Genomic DNA, 20,992 nt, shown 5'->3' with positions numbered 1-20,992 from the left:
TATGTTAATCAGTAATTTGGCTTAGATGTATTAAAAATTACCATGAACTCTAGTTTATTTCAGTATCCTCAGGTAAATTTATTGCACTTAGAGTGAAAAGGATATTCGAAAAGATATTTATTACACAGTAGTTCTAAATTTCTCAGAATCAAAATGAGTTTCTGAGAATAAAATAGACAAACTGAACAGCTTCATGTACACAATGTCATAATTAACAGTCTTTGTTACAGACACAAACACAGTGTATACTTGTTTAGGGCTTTGAACAATCACTTTAACAGGAATGTCAACTGTATGGTCAAATAACAGACTGTTTCCACGTTATGTCACCTCACTTAAAGGTAATGTTAATACTTATTCAGAAGGACTAATGCTCCCCACATGATTATAAATCAAGAATGTGTCCAGGTGTATTCTTCTCATATTAGGTACCTTACCTTTTTCTTGCCATTTTATCTCTGTCATTCATTTGAGAAAATTCTTCAATCAGGCATGTGGATCACACTGCCTATGTTCATCTCTCACTATCTGCATGGGACCAGTCTTTCTTCCTTGTCAGGTTATTGTCTTTCACATATTGCCTTTCTTCATATGTGTGTGTGTGTGTACACATATCTTTTATTTATCAAGGAAATTTACCTTTTTCCAGTATCGATCATGCTCTATGGTGAGTGTTACTATCGTTCTCTTCCTTTTGGGTGTGCTCCTTCCAATTTCCACCTATGTTTGTGTCACCTCTTTCCACGCTAAGTGAAGAATATAACTGGTATAGAAGGAGTGCATTATCCCACTCTTTTTTTTTACTGCGAGAATCTCTTCTTTTAAGTTGTTTTTCAAATACTTTTGAAAGGTATCCTTTTTTTTTTCCTTCACACTGATCCTTCTCCCTGCCTATTCACTTTGGGATTCTAACTATTTATATGAGAGGAGGTAATTTATCATATTAGAAATTATAATCCTCCTACACTGAAAATATATTTCTGATAGATATGTACCTCCTTTCACACTTCCCACCTTTCCTACCATTAAAAACTAGTGTTTCCATTTTCTCCAAAATTCAAAGTGATATTTGTTAGAATCTAATGTTAGGTTATCCAGAAATAAATGTCATTTATGAACTGTGAAGTTTGGAAAAGTATAAACCAGTGTTGTTAAACATGTTTAATTAAAGTAAGCACCATTTGCTTCAACACACCTTTCACAATGTGTAACGATGGTGTGTATGTTCCTGCTGTAGAAATCAGACTTTCTATGGTCAGTGAGCTCCCTGAAAGCTTTTTCTGCAGCTGTCTGGTTTATAAACCGTTTATTGGTGAAAAAGTAGTCAAAGTACTTGAAAAAATAAAAATCTGTAGGGAAAAGGTCTGGGGAATAAGGTGGATGAGGCAGAACCTCGATTCCCAATTCGTTCAATTTTTGGAGCATCATCCTTAACAGGTCTCATAACAACGATTTTGTTGATTTTTAGGCAGCTCATGTGTAACTCACTTATCCAACTCTTTTATCTTTTCAATCACACTCAGGTAGTTGGTAATGCTTTATTTGCTTGTGTCTAGCTTTTCTACAAACTCATGTACTGTTGTGTGAAAGTCTATTTTAACTGCTTCCCTTAATGTGTTTTCATTTAAAGATGGCTTCCTTCCACGACCTTCGTGGTCTTTAAGACTTTCATCTCCATGTTGAAACCTATATGTTCAGTAACATATTCATGGTCAAATGTGTGGTTGATGTTCAATGTAGTCTGATAGCTTTCTGTCCAAGTTTGAAGTCACAGAGGAAAATCAGATGAAAGCCCTTGCCTACACTGCCTTAGGGGTTGCAAAACTTACTCTCAGTAGAGTTGAAACTGCAGACAATTAAGATACCTTGTAAGTGACAAACACTGGATTAAACCAACCAACCAACCAAGGATACTCAATATTCATCTTCTAAATGTCATCATGATAATTTTGACATTTATTTCTGGCCAACTTAATAGAAGGATTCACATGTGTCAGAAGGCTATGTTGCACTCCTATTGTTGGCAGGTTGTCTCATGATAATTTACGTGCCATATGCAGTTGAACCACAGTGATCATGGAGTACATGAGAACCCAAGGCATATAGAGGGCAACACTGAATAAAAATAACTATTATATTAGTGGCAGTAAGTAAATATTGGAAATAGATTTTCAGTATAGAAAAAACATAATTTACACTGTATTTCTTTGGCATAACTATTAAATTATTATTTTTTCAAGTGATTCTGATTTACATATTTGATAAGTTTGCATAAAGGTACATATTTGTAGAAGTTCCAGAACCTGTAAAGTTTACTGTTTTCCTGGTTGATTTTTCCATATAAACAATATACTCATTTCAAGGCTTTTTAAATATTTTATCTCCAGCATTAAAAGATTTGAACAATGTTATTGACCTTTTGAAACATTCTTTCATCTGTTAAAAGTGGATGAGTATTTAATTTTGTTGATAACTACATCTTCTATTCAATGAAGACAAACCAAGCTCACCACGTGGCCCACTTGAATATCCTTCCACAACAAACTCTAGTGTAACTCTGCAATGGAAACCTTCTGAAGATGATGGTGGCTCTGCAATTACTGGTAAAAACTTATTAAGTAGGAAAAATTGTAGTTTACTACAGGAATGAAAATGCATTTTCTCTAATTTCCTAAATGTAATTATAGATACGTGTTAATAAAATAACAATACTTGTTTGTAATTATTTAATTTCATATTTTTTGATGCATGATGGATTATCCACAAGTGTTTTGTGTTTGAAACTTGTATAAAGAAATTTAAAATAAATATGAACAAATTTAAATCTGGTTTCAAGTGAGTTTTTGAACAACATGAAATACATAATATTCAGAAGAGTGAATAGCTAGTTTTTCTGTTTGCTCAATTGGTTTAACTACTTAATTTAACTACTGGCTAAAATATGGGTGTTGAATTTTTTCTTCCATTCTAAAGGATACCAGATAGAGAAATGTGAACTGGGCAGTGATAGATGGATTCCAGTGCCAGGGTACTGCCCCACCACAAATTATACCATTAGAAACTTGGAAGAAGGAAAGCAGTACAAGTTCAGAGTGTCTGCAGAAAACATGTATGGTGTCAGTGAACCCTTGGAAGGAAAACCTGTTATTGTCAAAAACCCATTTGGTATGTGTCATTTAAAAATATAATACTATGTAACAGTTTCTTTTTTGTATGTAAACAGGCATGTAATGGACTTAACAGTGTATCTCTACAACTAGGATTTAACAAAAACAATTTACTAAATATGACATCAGAAATTCAAAGAAAAACTTTTAATCAATTTTGATCATTCACATAAAAAAACAACCTGTAAACTCATGTATTAAACAATACAACATAAAAAATGTTATTAATAATGTTATTAATTTTAATAAATATCAAAGAAATTAGAAAAAGAGCCAGAAGAGGGAAAACCTAATTCAGCAAAGAATAACATAATATTTCAAAATTAAATCACTTCTCAGTTATGTGATAATTGAGAACACTTCTTTCAAACTACATCTCATGAACTAAATGGTTTTCAAAATCAAGGAGGGTTATAAGACTATATAATATTTTACAACATAAATATCTGTATGCCACTAAAAGGGGAAACTTGGGTTACGTTTCATTAACACATACATACATGGTCAAAATAAATGTGCTCCAGGTAGAAAGTGAGTTAACACCTTAATATAACCAAAAGTTTGGAGTTGAACTAAAAACAGAAAGAATAATAAATGAGCAATAAACAAAGCTATAACAAACTAAAAATGGAATTTGCTATTTTGCAAGCAGTAATACAAGCTTTGTTTTATGACTTTAGTTTCATCATAAAGCTAAACTAGCTCACTTAATAGCGTAAGATGAGTTTAGTAGCAAAAAGGTTTAAGAAGAGTATTTTAGCATGGAATGAAAACAAAATATACAAATAGAAATACAGTATTTAACATTAAATATTTATATATATATGCTTATTTTGGTGAAATATTATGGTACATTCCTAAATATATATGTTCTTACTCTCACATTTGTCTAAAATAATTTTTTTAGGATACTAATATATACATGAAAATATTGTTTAGTTTCACAGATGTTATGTTCTTTTCATGTTTTATAAGAATATCACAAAAAGTATACTTATAGTAAAGTAGTGTTATTAAAGTGTTATCATTAAAGATTAGCTAGATAAAATACTTAAATGAGATTGGCTTACTAGCCTGTTGCAACACATGCTTTTAAAGATTAACCAACAGTAAAGTTATGGACATGATAAGACAACTTTTCCTGTTAAAGTGATGTATTTAACTAATTCATTTTTTAAGAATTAAATCCTGGATTGTTAAGAAGCCTTCAAATAAATAATATTTAATAGTTACTTGCACTTTTCTTTAATAGTGATGCTGGTTTTCATCTCTTAAGAGATCAAAATGACAGTTAATACTTTGAAGACGACTTTTTTATATATCTTATTGTCTTAAGTACTAATTTAATTTGTCATTAATGCATGTACATGTATTCTCTTATGTTAGTCATATATGTTTTAACTTTACAATGAACTCAAAGCACTCAGTTATTTTAACTCTTTTCAGCAAAGTTAAAAACATACTTCTATTAAGCAACAAAACTCATTTTCTGTGTTTTGAAAATCATTTTTAGGGCAACTTGTATCACCAGAGATGTATTCATGATAAAAGAGTTTTAAACATGATTCATATTGTGGGTCAAAAACAGGACATTATCTAGCATTAGTGTAAATATTGTAATTATCTATTTGCTACATTTGTAATAATTTGTTTTAATTTGAAAACAATCTAGAATTTGGTTTACACGTATTACTTTACGGCCATCTAACATGTCATTAATAATCATGAATATAGTTTAATAAAATAATATATTTGTAAAAAGTTTATAATTTTCTTCATTTCAGCAATTTATTAGGGTGCGTATACCCTACATTGATGCTTCTTGAACAAGTATTATTCAACATATATATGTTTTAAGATAACATAAAGGACTTTGTTTAAGAGATGAAAACTAATAACCTGTTTTATGAATTTTAGATACTCCTGATGCACCAAGTCAACCAAAAGTTACTGACTTTGGTCCATCCTTTGCAGACATAACATGGAAGCCACCTACTAATGATGGTGGACGACCAGTTACTGGTTAGTATGATAATAGGTTGTACATGTGAGTGATAAGAGTTAGTTTAATGCACAGGAAGTATGTTTAGATTGATCAGTTTCCAGTAATGTTTTATTAAATTAGTAATTTATTGAATTAGGTTTCTTATTTTTATTATTGTAAAGAAAATACATATTAATATCTGTTGCCCTAAGAAGATCATATGTCATTATTGATAAAAAGTAATATGTAAAGAAATTAACCTTTGACAAACTCTGGTGATAATCATCAGATTTAGGCATTTATAGAGTATTTCACATGTTATGATCACAAATTAAACAATGCAAAATCAACAGTATTGTACTGCTTAGACATCTTATTTAATCAGAAGCTTACAGTATTAACTTCTTTATTTAAATGCAAATCCATAATACTTGATTTCCACTTTGAAAGGTTATATTGTTGAGAAGAGAGAAAAAGGTTCACCTGAATGGACTCCAGTAAATACACATCCTACTCCAAGTACAGAATTTACTGTACCTAACTTAACAGAAGGGCAAACTTATGAGTTTAGAGTTGTACCTGTTAATGAAGGTGGTCGAGGCAAGCCCAGTAGACCCAGCCAATCTGTTACAGCTAAGGAAAGAAAATGTAAGAAGATTAGTTTTATTCCATAAGTATTTTGTTGTCACTCTTATTAAAACTAGAAGCTTAGTGATATATTCCAGTTGGTCATAAATGTTGCATTGATTAAATTCTTAAAAACCTTTACATATGTAAATTTTTATGCTTTCTTGTAACTTAAGAATTACAAAAGTCTCTTTGATTGTATTGAAATTAATGTTGCTTGGTATTTTGCATGATAAAAGATTAATTTAAACAGATTCTTCAATGCCCCTGTTACTTTGTGAAATGTTTAATTAGATTGCTCTGCCAACTTTTCTCATTAATAATAGTTAGGATTCTTGATCTGTAATTTTCAAGTCATGGGATCAAAACCTGGCAATGAATATGCCCACCCTTTCAGCTATGGGGATATTATATTTTGGTGAATATTTTTAGAAGTTTTGAAAAACTTTTAATGTCTAAATATTTGTTTTGTTTTTTGCATTTTTAAAAATCAAATTTGGGACGTAATTTGTTTCTTCTCCTTCTTTGTGCATAATAGATGTTGCAGATGCTCCAGATATACCTCGTGTGGATAAAGTCACTAGAAATTCTGTTACTCTCTCCTGGAAAAAGCCAGGCAATGATGGAGGAAGTAAGATAAAAGGATACCTCGTAGAAAAGAAGCCTAAAGGCGCCAAAGACTGGGATATTGTTAACACAATCCCACATCCTGACACCACATACACTGTATGTATAATAGTGCAGTAACGATTCTTCATTTCTAATATTTACCTTTGTTATTGACTGTTGGATATGTAAGACTGTTTAGTGTAGGTGTTATTATTTAGTTTACTTTGTAATTGAATATTAGATGATTATTTAGTTTTTACAACAGAAGTGTTGAAGATGGATTGTTTTAAAAGTGTTAGATGTGACAAATTTTATTACATAACTCTGTATGAGTTGTATGTTGTGTTTACAGTTTCATTATTATTTAGGCTTTATTAATATTGTTGATATCACGTTACTTGAATATTCAATATTTTTCTTGTTACCTTAACTGAGTATTGTTACATTATACCACCACTCATGTAGTTTATAGAGAGTTTTAGTCCTCATATATAACTTTTATATATGGATGACCAAGCAAGTGCAAATTAAGAAGTAGAGTAAAAGTGAAGTTTAAGTGCAGTTCAATCAGAAAATTAGTTAGCAAAAGAAAATGTGAAGTTAGTCAGCATGTGAGTAATTTATCATAAGGGGTGACATTTTAAAGTGAATTTCACAGTTTAATAGAAATAAAGAGAATAATTTATCATGTCAAAAGTAATTCTAAAGTAATTGAACCCACTTGTGTGGACTTTAACAAAAAAGAGATAATTATTTAAGATTCAGAATACAATTATGATAACCTATGAGGTAGCAGAAGCAAATTAATTATTCACTGATACTAATGGGATAAGAGAAGAGAAAAATAGTTTGTCTTGTCAGTTGCATGCTAAAGTAATTAAATCAGTTCATGGGTCTCTTGACAAGAAAAAGAATTATTTAGACTTTTAGATAAAATTATGATATCCTAAGTGTAAAGAAATTTTATACATATATTTTACTTGTTTTGAATATATTATTTAAAAACAATCATACAATGTGCTGTCCACTTATTGTTGTAATTTATCTCCAAATAGTGACAAACACCTACTGTAAAAGAATCCCAATTCACTTATATATTTAAAACTCCAACACTAATCAAAACAACACTTAGCATTGTTTGGTTAGATTTACAAAACTGGTGAAAGTTATGAGAGCAAAATATTTTATTTTTGTGATTTACCAAAATCTGAATTTAATATCATTGCAGATTAGATATGTGAAAATTTTACTAAGAACTGTGAAATGTTTGTATATGTGACAGGATGTCTTACATATAAAATCTGTTAAAAGTTGTAGACTATTATCTGTTAAAAATATGAAAAATCAACATGAAATTATCTCCATAGCAAAAACAAGGAATATTAAACTAACTGTGTTAAGATTTCAAGCAAAGTTTCTAAAATAAGGCTAATTGAATTAATTACTTTCATTCATTATTCATGTGCTTCTCAAATGCTTAGCTATGCATTTTATTTACAGGTACCAAATTTAACAGAAGGTCAAGAATATGAATTCCGTGTGATAGCAGTCAATGATGTGGGAGATAGTCCACCAAGTCATCCTTGTCCAGTGGTATTAGTAGAAGACCAACCAGGTACATGAAAATTTTCACCATTTCTTTGCAGCCTAGTCTTGGTACTTCAACAATATATATATATACTTTCATGCATATAATGCTGATCATATGACTACCCTCTGCCATTAATACTGCATCATCTATACTAATGCAGATAGTTTTTCTGCCATTGCAACACAGTCTTCACTTTCTCAATAGACATTCTAGTATATAGATATGTGTTTTAACTTGCTCTCCATGTGACTACAAAATTTTGATTATGCTTAATCACAAGTTTACATCAGTTTCAACATTGTGTGTTTGATTTTCATTGTTTCTACAAATTTGTTTTTGAAATGTTTCTATTTTCTGAATTATACTTTCTTCATTCAAATTTTTGATTTAATATGGTGGATGATAACATTAACATCATAAGTATGCAATGGTCCTGCCACCAACCTCCAGTTCTTGGGGTCAATGATGTCTGCTGTTAAAGCACAGGCTTCAGTTTGCAGGAATTCATGTCTTACATTCAGCTGGTGATACTTTCCTTTCAAGTTATGATTTTTGTGTAAAGGGATAGAACTACCGTATGAAAAGTTTTATCTACAGCACTTTCCACGTGATATAAGATACGATACTTCTTCTTTATATGCAAGGTTAGGTATTGACCTTTTTTTCCCAGGAGATTTGTGGTAAGTATTCTGGTGCATATTTCCACTCCCTATAAGTATACCAATGCTCAAAGAGTTTATATGAACCAGTGTGGATGGATCTCATTTTCACACATGATAATTTAGGTCATTCATGTCTTCTTCACTCAGTGTTTTTACTATGTAGGTCATTTTAGTTCAAACTTTCATTTGGAGTTTATTCCTTTATTTTTGTTTAAATGTTTACTTTTTTCTCTGTTAATGTCATTTAGTTTATAAGTTTCTTTTTTTTGACAACTAGTTACATCAAATTGGGGATTGGTTTTGAGTCAAACTTTGTTATTGCTCTTAAGGGTAGGTTTTTTCCGTATCTTTTGGTACACTTTACAACAGTTGGAGACATCCTTGACTAGCCCTTCCACAGTATCTTATTTTGGGGATTCTTTTTACTTCTCTTCTCAATTGAGTCTAACCTTCTTCACTTTGGCTCCAGGATATGGAGTGAGAAGTCCTGGTACTCCTAACTTCTGCTCTCTCTGCACAAGAAGTGTTATCTCTCATAATGACAAGAAACTCACCTGAAGTAAACTTGTATCTCAGAATGGCTGGTATGGGTATTAACACTTTTACCAAAATAAAGCAGAAAACAATGTTTTGACCTTCTTAGGTCATCTCCAGGTTGAAACGTTGTACTCTGCTTTATTTTGGTAAAAGTGTTAATACCCGTACCAGCCATCCTGAGATACATTTTTGCATATTCTATCTCTTTTGTGGATGTGGGCTTTCTTGAAAGCTCTCCTTTCCTTAGATTATGTGTGCATGCATTCCTTTGCTTAGTATTGGCAGAAACTTCACTACAGTGGGTATTTCAAATTCTCCCATCACGTCCTGCATCTCATCTGTTCACTGATGTGTTGGGAAGGGCTTTTCTGGAGATTTTCAATTGGTCTGCAGTTGAAGGGACTACTTTTTATACCCACATTTTGGAACTTTTTGCAGTTAATTGGGCTATGTATTATTTCCTCCCATTCCAAGGGGAACCAAGTCCATATGTCTGTCTTTTCAGACTTTGGATTTCTTGTATAATGCCAGTAACCATAACATGATGGTGCTAGCATGTTGTGTTCCTGTAATTATGAATGTTGTGGTCACATCTCAATCAGGTTCTCCTAAGAGTAGTCTCTTCATCCTTTAATATTTCTATGAATGTGTTCTGAATTGGTAACATCTCATATACATATATATGTTTCTCACTCACTGAATTGTCAAAGTTCCTTATTTTTTGGTCTCCAGTTCCTCAGTTCTCAACTCTGAGGTTGGATGCTTTCAGTCAAAATTGAGGGGTCCTAACCTATATGCATACCCTCCATTCAGACTCCTTTTCTTGGCCTTTTCCCTTACCCAGACCATTCTATATTGTGTTCTGCTGGTTGCTCTATATTGGCTGTCTCAGAAGTGGTTTCCTCTGCCCTGGCCCTTTTGGAAGCAACAGCCCCTACTCTTTTCTCTGTCTTTATCACTCTTTCAACAACTGGGATCAGACGTTTTTCATCCCAATGTGTGACTTTTGTACAGTCAACTTTCCATACCAGTGACATTTGCCCTTACTTTTTGTCTACGTATTAGTGGCATAGTCTTACTTCTCACTTTGAACTATTTGTTATGGCTTCCAAACATGCTGTTTTTCATTCTGCATTTGTTCCAGTTCTTCATTTGGCTGTCTGATTAGGATTTGTTTGTTTCAACTGTTGTTCTTTATAGGGCTGCCCTGTTGAACTCCTTTCACCCTACCATTTCTGGAAAGTCTTCTCTTCCCCAGTTATTTCTCATCTTTTCTATTCCTTCCATCCTACACGTTTCTTTGTTCTGCTAGATTAGGATCTGAATGTGGTTCTTCATGCTCTGTTTATTTTTGCCTTTGAACTTCTTGTAATTTGTTCCTTTTTAGGGTTGTATATCAGGATGGTTGGTATGGGTATTAACACTTTCACCAAAATAAAGGAGAAAACAACGTTTCAACCATCTTAGGTAATCTTCAGGTTAACAATACCCATACCAGACATCTTATGATGCATTTTTACTTCAAGTGGGTTTCTCGTCATCATTGTCTTGGTTGTGTTTTATTGGACTATTATTTTGTAAAATATGTTCACATTTTAATTGTTATACATTATATGTGTATATAGATTATTACTATTTGGAAACAAGTTTTTAAACTTATTTATCTTAAACAATGAACAGTAAATGAAGAAGTAAAGCAAAAATAATCTCTTCTAGTTATTACCTTTGTATTCAGTTGCTGCTTGTCATAGCTTGCTATGCCTTATACAATTTTACACTTGAAGAGTGGAAACAAAAACTGTTTTTTAGGTTTTATATGTATATTTGAATAGCAAAAAAAAATGATAAATTACTCAATTAATACTGGAGAATTCATTTATAAGTTATGAAATTTAGTAACTAAGCTGTATTTGGGTCTAAAAATATTTGAAATATCAAATAGGCTAAAGACTCAACTTACAAGCACAAAGGTTTGTCTAGAAGAAAACGATGACACCCTTATATTTTTAAATGGCTTAAAAGCTACTAGGAGACATTCTGAGCTTTTGATTGATTATTCACATGCCATAGACAGACGTAAGTATATATATAAGGGACTGTTTCCAAAAGTGGAAAAAGTATGTGGGGCACACTGTGTTGTATTCAGTACATGAGTGATCTCAGCAAATAGGAAATATAAGATTCTCTTATTTTATATCCAAGCTTATAAATATTGATGATTTAACTTCCTAATTCGTACAAGTCAATAGTCTGCATTTTGACATCAAAAGCATCTAATTTGAACCAGTGCTGCAATTAACATACCATGTGATACACAAAACTCGCTATTTAGGTGTGTTTTTAATATTTTCTTTTAAATTAAGAAATTAAACAGTATATAACATAAAAATTTGAATTATAATCTACACTTTTATACCAAACGTCTTGACATAAATTCATAAAATAGTAGTTCAATAAAATTTTGTATGAGAGTCAACAAACATGATGACATAACCTTTAACTTATGACACATCTGGGAAAGGTTAAGCACTTCACCTTGTTGACTTTGCTTTATTAACACATTTTAATGTAAAATTAAATGGTTACATAATTTTTTTTTTCATATGCAGGGGCTACAAATTTGTTCACTGATTTTGAGAAACTTCATTATCAGCGTTGTACTAATATTTGTATTTTCTAAGTTTATTTAATCTTTTTCATTGTTAAAATATTGCAAAATCCAAATTTGTACAAACTGTGCATTGTGTCATGAAAATAAATCCACAAGTTTTAATATACATATGTATGGATAAAACAGAGAACAAATAATGTACTTTATATTAAGCAAAAACTTATAACTGTAATAACATTTTAATTATGGCTTCAGAAGATTGATATTTCATAAGAATGTGGAAAACCTGTAGAATTCTGAATGGCAGTTGGAGATAAGCAGTTACATATGAAATGAGAAAACTATTGATAAAAATTTCTCAACATGTAGGAATTTATAAAAATAAAAACAGCGGTTAAAGTATTGTAGCTCTCACTTCCCAACTAAAATACCACTAAGGAGTGCCCCAAGCTCTAAGAAAAAAATGGAATTAGTTTGAACAGAAACAACATTATAGGATAATTGAAAGTGTAATAAGAACTAAAATGAGGAGTAAATAATTGTATGTGAAACCTGGTCTTGACCTTGCAAGACAGAAATTGTGGCTAATGATCTACAGTTAGATGGATCTTGGGAAAACGTACATGAAACATCTTTTATCTTATCATACAAAGTGGTTCAAAGTTCATTAGACTGATTTCCATCAAACATTTGTTAACTAATATGTGACATATGTTTAATAAAATGTTGTCCTGGATAGTTGATTTTTTTAAAGGTCTTTAAGAGGAATGAGCTAATGGAATTTGTAACTCTAGATTTTGGCTGTAACAACTGTATACAAGTATGTTATTCACTAATGTTACATGCAACAGAGGTTAACAATTCCCTTATATGAAAACGTGTTTGTATAGATACTCACCTCTATACACAAACACCCACCCTTCTTTTGCACTTTTTTGTGCATCACTTTTGCCTCATCATGAATGAATCATAAAGTGCTGAAGGAGAAATACTGTACATGGAGGATGTTGCTTTGCTGTTGATTGAAGGGTATAGTCTTGTGTTGATTGCATCATAGACTGTTGGTATACAAATTATTACATGTTGAGGTGGGTGTTTCGTTTAAAGACTTTGCACTGTAGGAACACTTTTGACAGTGGCATGAGGTATTATTTATCTGTTTTGTGGAGAGTTTAATCGCTTTTCTGGATAAATAGCCTTGTTAAACATTTTAACATCTTCACAATATTGAAATCAGAAGAGAAGTACAGGTTGGTTTTTGTTTGCTTTTAGTGATTTAGTTTTTTCTGTTGATATTTGTTTGCTTGTATTATTTTTATTGCTATTTTGCTGATTGCTGTCTAGTTCTAGAATTTTAAATATTTTGTTTACTAACAATTGTAATGCTTGATACTGTTTTTAATATATTATTTATCAGTCTTATTATGTTTGTAGACAAACCACGAATAGATGCAGGAAATGTCAGAGATATTGTTATCAAAGCAGGCCAAGAATTTAATATAAATGTTCCATTCAGTGGCTTTCCAAAACCCAATGCCACCTGGTCTAAAAATGATTTTGATGTAAATGATAAGGATCCCAGGATTTTCACCAAGGTAAATTGCTGGATTTTTAATCTGTTTGGGTTCCTTTTGAAAGTTCATCTATCATGACTGTTATTCAGATAAATATTCTTGTTTTTATTTTGTTATATAAATCCAGGTAAATCAGTTGAAGCATTCCTATTTATAGAAAATCTATTGCAATTTTGATATCTTTTAAATCAATAAATCATACATGCTGCTTAAAAACTACTACCATTCAGTCAGTCATAATGTAAGGAGAATTACAGAAAGTACAAACTTTTGTTTATTTTGTAAAAAAAAATATGTAAGGATGACAATAATAATCTTAGTTTTGTCATAATTTAAAAATAGTCACATTTTACAGAAAATAGATTTTTCTGGTAAATACTTGTATTTCATTTATGAAATAAGCTTATGAAATTATTTTTCCATTTTATTATATATTAGAAAACTTACAGTTTCAAACCTATATATAAATTATAAATTTATATGAAATATTTGTATATTGTTTTTGCATTCAAAACTTTTGTGCAATGTAATTATTTTTATATATTATATAGGTTGGAGATGACTATGCTGTTCTTGCTTTGTCAGATGCCAAGCGGTCAGATTCTGGACAATACAAATTATTCTTGAAAAATAAATCTGGATTTGACACTGCTTATTGCAAAGTCACAGTTCTTGGTAAGTATGGTTTACTTTGCAAAATGGACTGAATGTGGTCTATTATAACTGTGGATTCAAAGGTTCTTGTTTTTTTTATTTTGCCCAACAATGGTCATGCCCCACCATTTAGTCAGAAAAGAATGGTCTAAGAGTGTATAATTGGTTATCTTTACTAGCTCTCTTCTCTTTAGTTTGTCAGTTCAAAATTAAGAATGACTATTTGCAGGTAGCTATTATGTGGCTTTACCCAAAATGTTTGCTCTCTATTCATATGTGTAGATAAGTTACGATGTCTTGCATGACAATAAAGTTAATTATCCTGTAGTAATAACAGTTCTGATTAAAAAGTATTTTACCAGTAGGTTGAATAATATAGGAATATAATGTGTAATTATTATATACTATTTTGTAGGATTTTTTTTTTACTTTAGGTGAACTTGTCACATTATTAGATGCTAAAGATAAATTTTGAGTTCACACAGTCCCTTTTTTCTCCACATTGCTGAAAATCTATATATTTGACTGCAGGACTTACCCTACCTTGTGTTGCTTTTAGTTGTTTATTTTGTTTTTATACGAATGTATTAAACATCAGCTGTGCTATTGTAATAGTTTTATTTTTATATCATTAACTCAGATTCAAATCAAAGATCTCTCACACACCATGTGAGTTGTACTTTAACAACAGACTAATAGGTTAACCCAATAGTGTTTGCTAGTAAGGCACTTGTTAATAACTGAAACTTTTGCACATTCGTTTCCTCTCATAAACAAGGCTTGTCCTCTGGTCTCATGTCAGATTTGTGAAATAAACTCACATTAAGAAGAAATGTTTTCTTTTGGTTGTTTTGTTTCAATTTTATTATTCCATTGAATTTGAACCCAAGATCTCTTGCACATCAGGTGAGTATTTTACCAACTGAGTTAAAGTGTTAACCAACTAGTGCTTGCTGGTAAATTATTTTTTTAACAACTCATAACCCATTTGTATGTAAAAGAAGACATTGTAAAAGTATTTTTCTGAAAGCATACAGCTAACTTTCATACTATACGAGACAGTTTTGAGCAGGAGTGATGTTGCGTATTATGTTGAGGTTAGAATTTAATACTACAAGATATTCCAAAAATGTTGATGCAATTGATATTTTATATTGGAAAGTGATAACAACGTTTAGAGAAGATGTGCATTGCACTGTGTGAAGGATAGAGTAGCAGGGTTTTATGGCACAATAAAGCTGGAGAATAACTATGAATTAGACTATGTAAAGATAATAAAGAATGTAATGAGGTTTTATGTTCTGTACAAGCATGTGAGTTTGGATAAGTATATGTGCTGACATATAGGAGTCATAGCATTTTACATAAAAAAAAGTCCAGTGCTGATGGCATTTAGAATAGAAAATCACAAGTTAATTAAACCTTATTTTGTTTCATATTTGTCAAAATATTATTTTTTTGCTAAATGTTTTGATTGTTTTGTAAGCATAATGGTGTAAGCTTCTATAATAAAGATTTTCTCAAATAATTAAAGTATGAAAAATTGTAGGTGTCACTTTTTTTATTTTTTTAATTGTTAGATCGTCCTGGACCTCCAGAAAATCTTAGAGGTGAAGATATTGAAGGAGAATCCCTAACATTGAAATGGCTTCCACCAAAAGATAATGGTGGCTCTGAAATAATGAACTATTTGGTAGAGAAGAAAGAAGTTGGGGCCACTGCTTGGACAAGAGTTAGTAGCTATGTGACAACTACAGCCTGTAGAGTAAGAAACCTTATGGTAGGCCACAAGTATGACTTCCGGATTATGGCTGAAAACCAGTATGGAACCAGTGACCCAGCTATCACGAGCGAGCCTATCATGGCAAAACTGCCTTTTAGTAAGAGTGTTAAATTTTATTAAATTGTAAAAATGCCTAAGCTGATAATACTTAATAAATTTGATGAAATATAAAAGTTTACTGCATATTTTGATATCACTTTCCTATTGTTTTGTTATTTGTGGATTTCAAACTAAAAATATAAAAGAGTATTATGTTAAATCTTTCATTTTTCTTACACAGGAGAGAGAAAATTAACATTTACAATAAAATGTGATATTTTCATTGCATTTGTTTTTGTAATTCTGAACCACTATAGTTTAAAAGAAATTAAGTATATAAAGCTTTTGATATAAAAGAAAACTGTTTCTTTGCCATAATTTTACTTTGAATTATGTTATGTTTTATATCTTTCTTTTAAAGATTTTAATGAAATGTAAAAAAAAATATATATATTTTTAGATCCACCAAGTGCTCCAGGTATTCCTCGCTTTGTTGAATCATCTGAAGATTCCATTACTTTATCATGGACAAAACCTCGCAATGATGGTGGAAGTCCTGTCACTGGATACATCCTTGAGAAACGTAAGATTGGGGATGAAAACTGGACCAGAGCATCAATGGCTGTTATACCTGACCTTACTTACCGAGTTAGTGGACTTAAGCAGAACTGTGATTATGAGTTCCGTGTGTGTGCAGTGAATGAAGCAGGACCTGGTCTCTACAGCTCAGCGTCTGATAGCATTAAAGCACAAGCACCACCTGGTAAAGAAATTTGATGCTTTAAAACTTTTGATTCCTAAGTTATATCTTCAGTGGCCCAGTGGCAGAGTGGTATGTCTGTGGACTTACAATGCTAGAAACCAGGTTTTAGTACTCATGTTGTGCAGAGCACAGGCAGCCCATTGTGTAGCTTTATGGTAAATTCAAAACAAACAACTATATGTTCAGTTTCAAGCTGAATTTATGTGTTAAAAATTAATCTTGTTAAATATGAATTCGTAAGAGATAACTTTGAGCCTTGTCTTAATTAGGTAATAATAATTTAAGAAATAATAACATCTTTGTGACAATAAACTTATTATTTTAATTAACATATGTGTATTTCTGCATAAAGATGAAAATGCATGTAATAAGACAAAAAGTATTTATGCCTTCATGATTATTTGAGAAATTTTGTGCCGCTGACATGTAGGAGTTTCAACAATGGCATCACTGAAATAATTTCAGAAAGAAACTAAGAAACTCTCTGACTCTTCCTGTGTATTGTAAAGTAATTAGATTGATTAGCTATTTACAACTAACATATAGATATTTTTGTAAGTGAAAAGTAGGATTCTGTAAAGGTTTTTTGCAAATTGAAAAAAATCCAAACTGGTACAAATGTTATAAAATTGCTGTCATATTTCAGTATGTAACATAAGGTATGAACTTTAGAAATAGCTGTTGTCAGTATGAGTTGAATATTTCATCTATTTTATAAGCTTGTGAGGTTACTTTTACTTCTGTTAGGTTTACAGCTGTATAACATATTAGATTTTTGAAAACGTCTAAACAGTTTCTGCAACATTAATTTAAAGCTTTTGGCAATACATGGCATTAAGTTTTTCATAGTTATCTGTTGTATAAAAAAGAACAATATTTTAAGCCTTCCAGATAAACATGTATAGCTATAGTTCTCAACTTTTGGTTAAATTAAGAATTAAATTTTGTAATTATGTTAACCTTACAAAATTGTCGTCAATGTAATTTTGTTACTCATTCTTATGAGTTCTGCTTCTCATATGATTCTAATTTTTGAAAACAATTTAAATGTTTTGAAAGGAAATAGCTCTGTAAATAGCTGTGTTAAAACTTTATTGGGAGTAATATTATAGAAATAGAAAATAATATTTTAACTTCTGAAGGCAGTTTAAAGGCATGTGTAAGGTTAATAAAAACGTATATATTATTATTACTGTAGGTACCAAAAATACAGTACGTCATATAATTTTTTAGTTAATATAGTTTTATTCAATAGAATATTTTATATGACTAAATCATAATTTATATAGGCTTCATATAAGAAATGTAATTTGAAAATATTTTCATTTCCTACTTTCAAACATTAAACAGATCTTTTTAACTAGTTACTTTTCAGTTTTAAGCATTTTGTAAAAAAAATATTTTGGCAGTTAATAAAAAACTAATTTGGTATTTTTAGCTGCTCCTATGATTGATGCCAGTTTTGCTATGCGTGATATTGTTGTGCCAGCTGGACAAGAGTTTAACATCAGGGTTCCATATTCTGCCAACCCAACACCACATGCATCATGGACAATTGTAAGTGTTTATTAGAGTATAGTATTCATTCTACTGATACATTTATAAGGTGTTAATGTCAGAAGTAGTTTCTTCTATAATATGATGCATAAATGTTGTTTAAAGACTACTTCAATTTGTTTTGTAAAGATAAACTTTTTAAAAATAATACTTGGCCTTACCTTAGAATTTGCTGTGTTTTATTATATGCTTTAACATTACACGAGATACTAACATCATTTAAATAAATGTATCATATATTATGATGTTGTAATAGTATTCCAATTTAAAAACAGAAAAATTTAATCCTCATAGTTTTAAAAAGAAATATAACATAATGTTTAATGATAAAATGAAACCAAAACTGAAATTTTAATTATTTATGTTGTGAAATATTCTATAATACTGCTTATGTTCAGTAAATATATAGTTTATATATATATATATACATATATTATGTTTGTAGTCCTATAATTATTAAATATAATCCAGCTGCATAGTGACTAAATATTGAATTCAACCTGAATAATTTAACTTGAATATGGGCTTTCTTTGTAAAATATCATCAAGTACTCTGAATTTTTATTAAAATATTGAATTATTTAGAATGCTTCAGTTGCTTAGGCAATGACATTGTAACTAATCAACAAGTACTATTTGGAATAATTATGCCATTTCTTGTTTTGTTGGCTGTACAGTATCTTAGCCTACATTGCAGCTAAAAGTGCAATGAATTTTTAATATATTTTATAAGCTTGTGGAATTAAGCTTTGCAAGTGTACAAGGTGAGAAGTGAATTAATCCTTTATGGTTTCAGTGATGTGAAGATAATAGAAACATTTTTAATGTAATCATGATGGGCTCCAAGTACTGAATACTCAGTATATGTTGTACTTGTAAATTTATTATTAACTATCCGGTCAGAGCTTTTATAATTAAAAATGTTTTTTACATTACAGATATATTATTTTTAAACACATTGTATCTCTCCAGAATGGCAAAGACTTGCTTCCTGATAATCGGGTCTACTCTGAGGTCAATGTAGCTTTCACAGTCCTCACTAACAAATGTGCAAAGAGAGAGGATTCTGGGAAGTATACTCTTAAACTAGCTAATGATGTAGGATCAGACTCTGCTTCTTGTAAGGTGTTAGTTGTAGGTAAGTTATCGTTTACTTGTTCCATGCAATAATACTATAATAATGTTTATGTTGAGGAATAAATGTCTTTGTCTGTGAATACCATAATATATCTTACTTGCATACACTCACAAAAATTCTTAATGTTTTCACTTTCTTTAGTCATTTACTGTCAATATTGTTTACTTTGTGAAATAAAATATGTTAAATAATTTTATCTATATTAAAGTCTTTAAGTTTATTTATTAGTTTTTTTTGTAGTACAAATTGCTATACGAAAAATAAAAATCGCAAATGTTTTTATGAAAACGTTGCAGACAAACCTGGACCACCTCAAGGGCCTCTGCAAATTACTGACATAACACCAGAGACTTGTTCATTGTCATGGAGACCACCACTGGATGATGGTGGAAGCCCTATATTGAACTATGTTGTAGAAAAACAAGATCCCACGACTAAGGTCAGTGTATTCATGTAAGGTTGTAGTAAAACAATATAAAGCATTAAAATTATGATTTTATGGAAATAATGCTTATGGTATGATAGAGAATACACCATTTGCTACATAAAAATATACTTGAAATCTCACATTTTACTCAGAAAAGCATGCTAGTTTTTAATTTTTGTAGTCTGCAGCTCTTTGTGGGAGAGTATTCTTTCTAAATATCTTAAAACTAAAGACTACGTATAATGGACAGTCATTTGTAAACAAACTTTAGTTTTTTTAAATAGACTTCCAAGAACATATATTTTCAAAAATATATATTAAAATATATTTCAATTTAGAGATGATATGGTGAAAAAATACTAAACCACAGTATTATAATATTATACTTCAGAACCATGTCTCACTCTTTAAATTTTAAGTATTTAGCAGTAAATAACAATTGAATTATTTAACAAAACTGATAAAAGTCCATAATTATAATATGAAATTCAAACAAAATATATACAATAATACAAATTTTTACAGGTTCATTAAGTTGAAAAAACGAGTTAGAAACAAATAAAAGTTTAAGAATTAGAGCATTAGTTTTACATTTCTATAATCAATTTTGAGTTGTTTAATCTTTAAGTTTAGGGTTCATTTTACAGATTTGGACCAAGTTAAGTGGGTTTGTTCGAGGGTGTCATTATGATGTCATGGGACTAGAGCCTAACAAGAAATACAACTTTCGCATCAGTGCAGAAAATGAATATGGTATGGGAAAACCATTGGAGACAGAAAAAGCAATCACAGCAAAATTCCCATTTGGTAGGTCAAAGTGTATTACTAGTAGCCTGACTTGAAGAAAATTTGCTTACAGGGGAAGAACCATTAGTATGAAGCACTTAAGTAATCTGTCACATTTAATATATTTTTATAAAATGATGTCACATTTCAAATAAGGAAATAACAGACAATACAACTAAGTTTTTAAAAATATTTAAAGTTCAACATGACATTGTTATTTGCTGAAGTACTCATAAAAAATGAATCGATATTTTGTTTGGTCTTCAGAAGCCACTGTACTAAAAATAATGTTTCTTTTTTTTATCAAGTTTCACTTAAATTTCCTTTTCTTTTATATTTATTTTGTTTAAAATGAAATATTTTAAAGTTTAGTTTGTTTTTCAAATATAAATGAAAATATTTGATGAATTGTTTGTTTGTTTTTGAATTTCGCACAAAGCTACTCGAGGGCTATCTGTGCTAGCCATCCCTAATTTTGCAGTG

The 20,992-nt window shown here is 30.5% G+C and overlaps 1 pseudogene across 1 annotated transcript in view; it reads left to right on the top strand.

Moving 5' to 3' along the window:
• Positions 1-20,992, top strand: part of LOC143244816 (twitchin-like) — a 296,421-nt pseudogene that overhangs the window by 213,859 nt on the left and 61,570 nt on the right. Inside the window, exons 91-104 of the transcript XR_013025339.1 lie at positions 2,496-2,603; positions 2,974-3,165; positions 5,085-5,189; positions 5,602-5,799; positions 6,317-6,504; positions 7,888-8,002; positions 13,223-13,383; positions 13,914-14,037; positions 15,597-15,896; positions 16,299-16,601; positions 18,040-18,158; positions 19,131-19,296; positions 19,593-19,735; positions 20,371-20,530. The product of XR_013025339.1 is annotated as a twitchin-like (transcript). The remainder of the gene's footprint in view (positions 1-2,495; positions 2,604-2,973; positions 3,166-5,084; positions 5,190-5,601; positions 5,800-6,316; positions 6,505-7,887; positions 8,003-13,222; positions 13,384-13,913; positions 14,038-15,596; positions 15,897-16,298; positions 16,602-18,039; positions 18,159-19,130; positions 19,297-19,592; positions 19,736-20,370; positions 20,531-20,992) is intronic.

Source organism: Tachypleus tridentatus, chromosome 2 (genome assembly GCF_004210375.1).
Source record: "Tachypleus tridentatus isolate NWPU-2018 chromosome 2, ASM421037v1, whole genome shotgun sequence".
NCBI classification, from domain to species: domain Eukaryota; kingdom Metazoa; phylum Arthropoda; class Merostomata; order Xiphosura; family Limulidae; genus Tachypleus; species Tachypleus tridentatus.
This window is presented reverse-complemented; position numbering and strand designations above follow the sequence as displayed.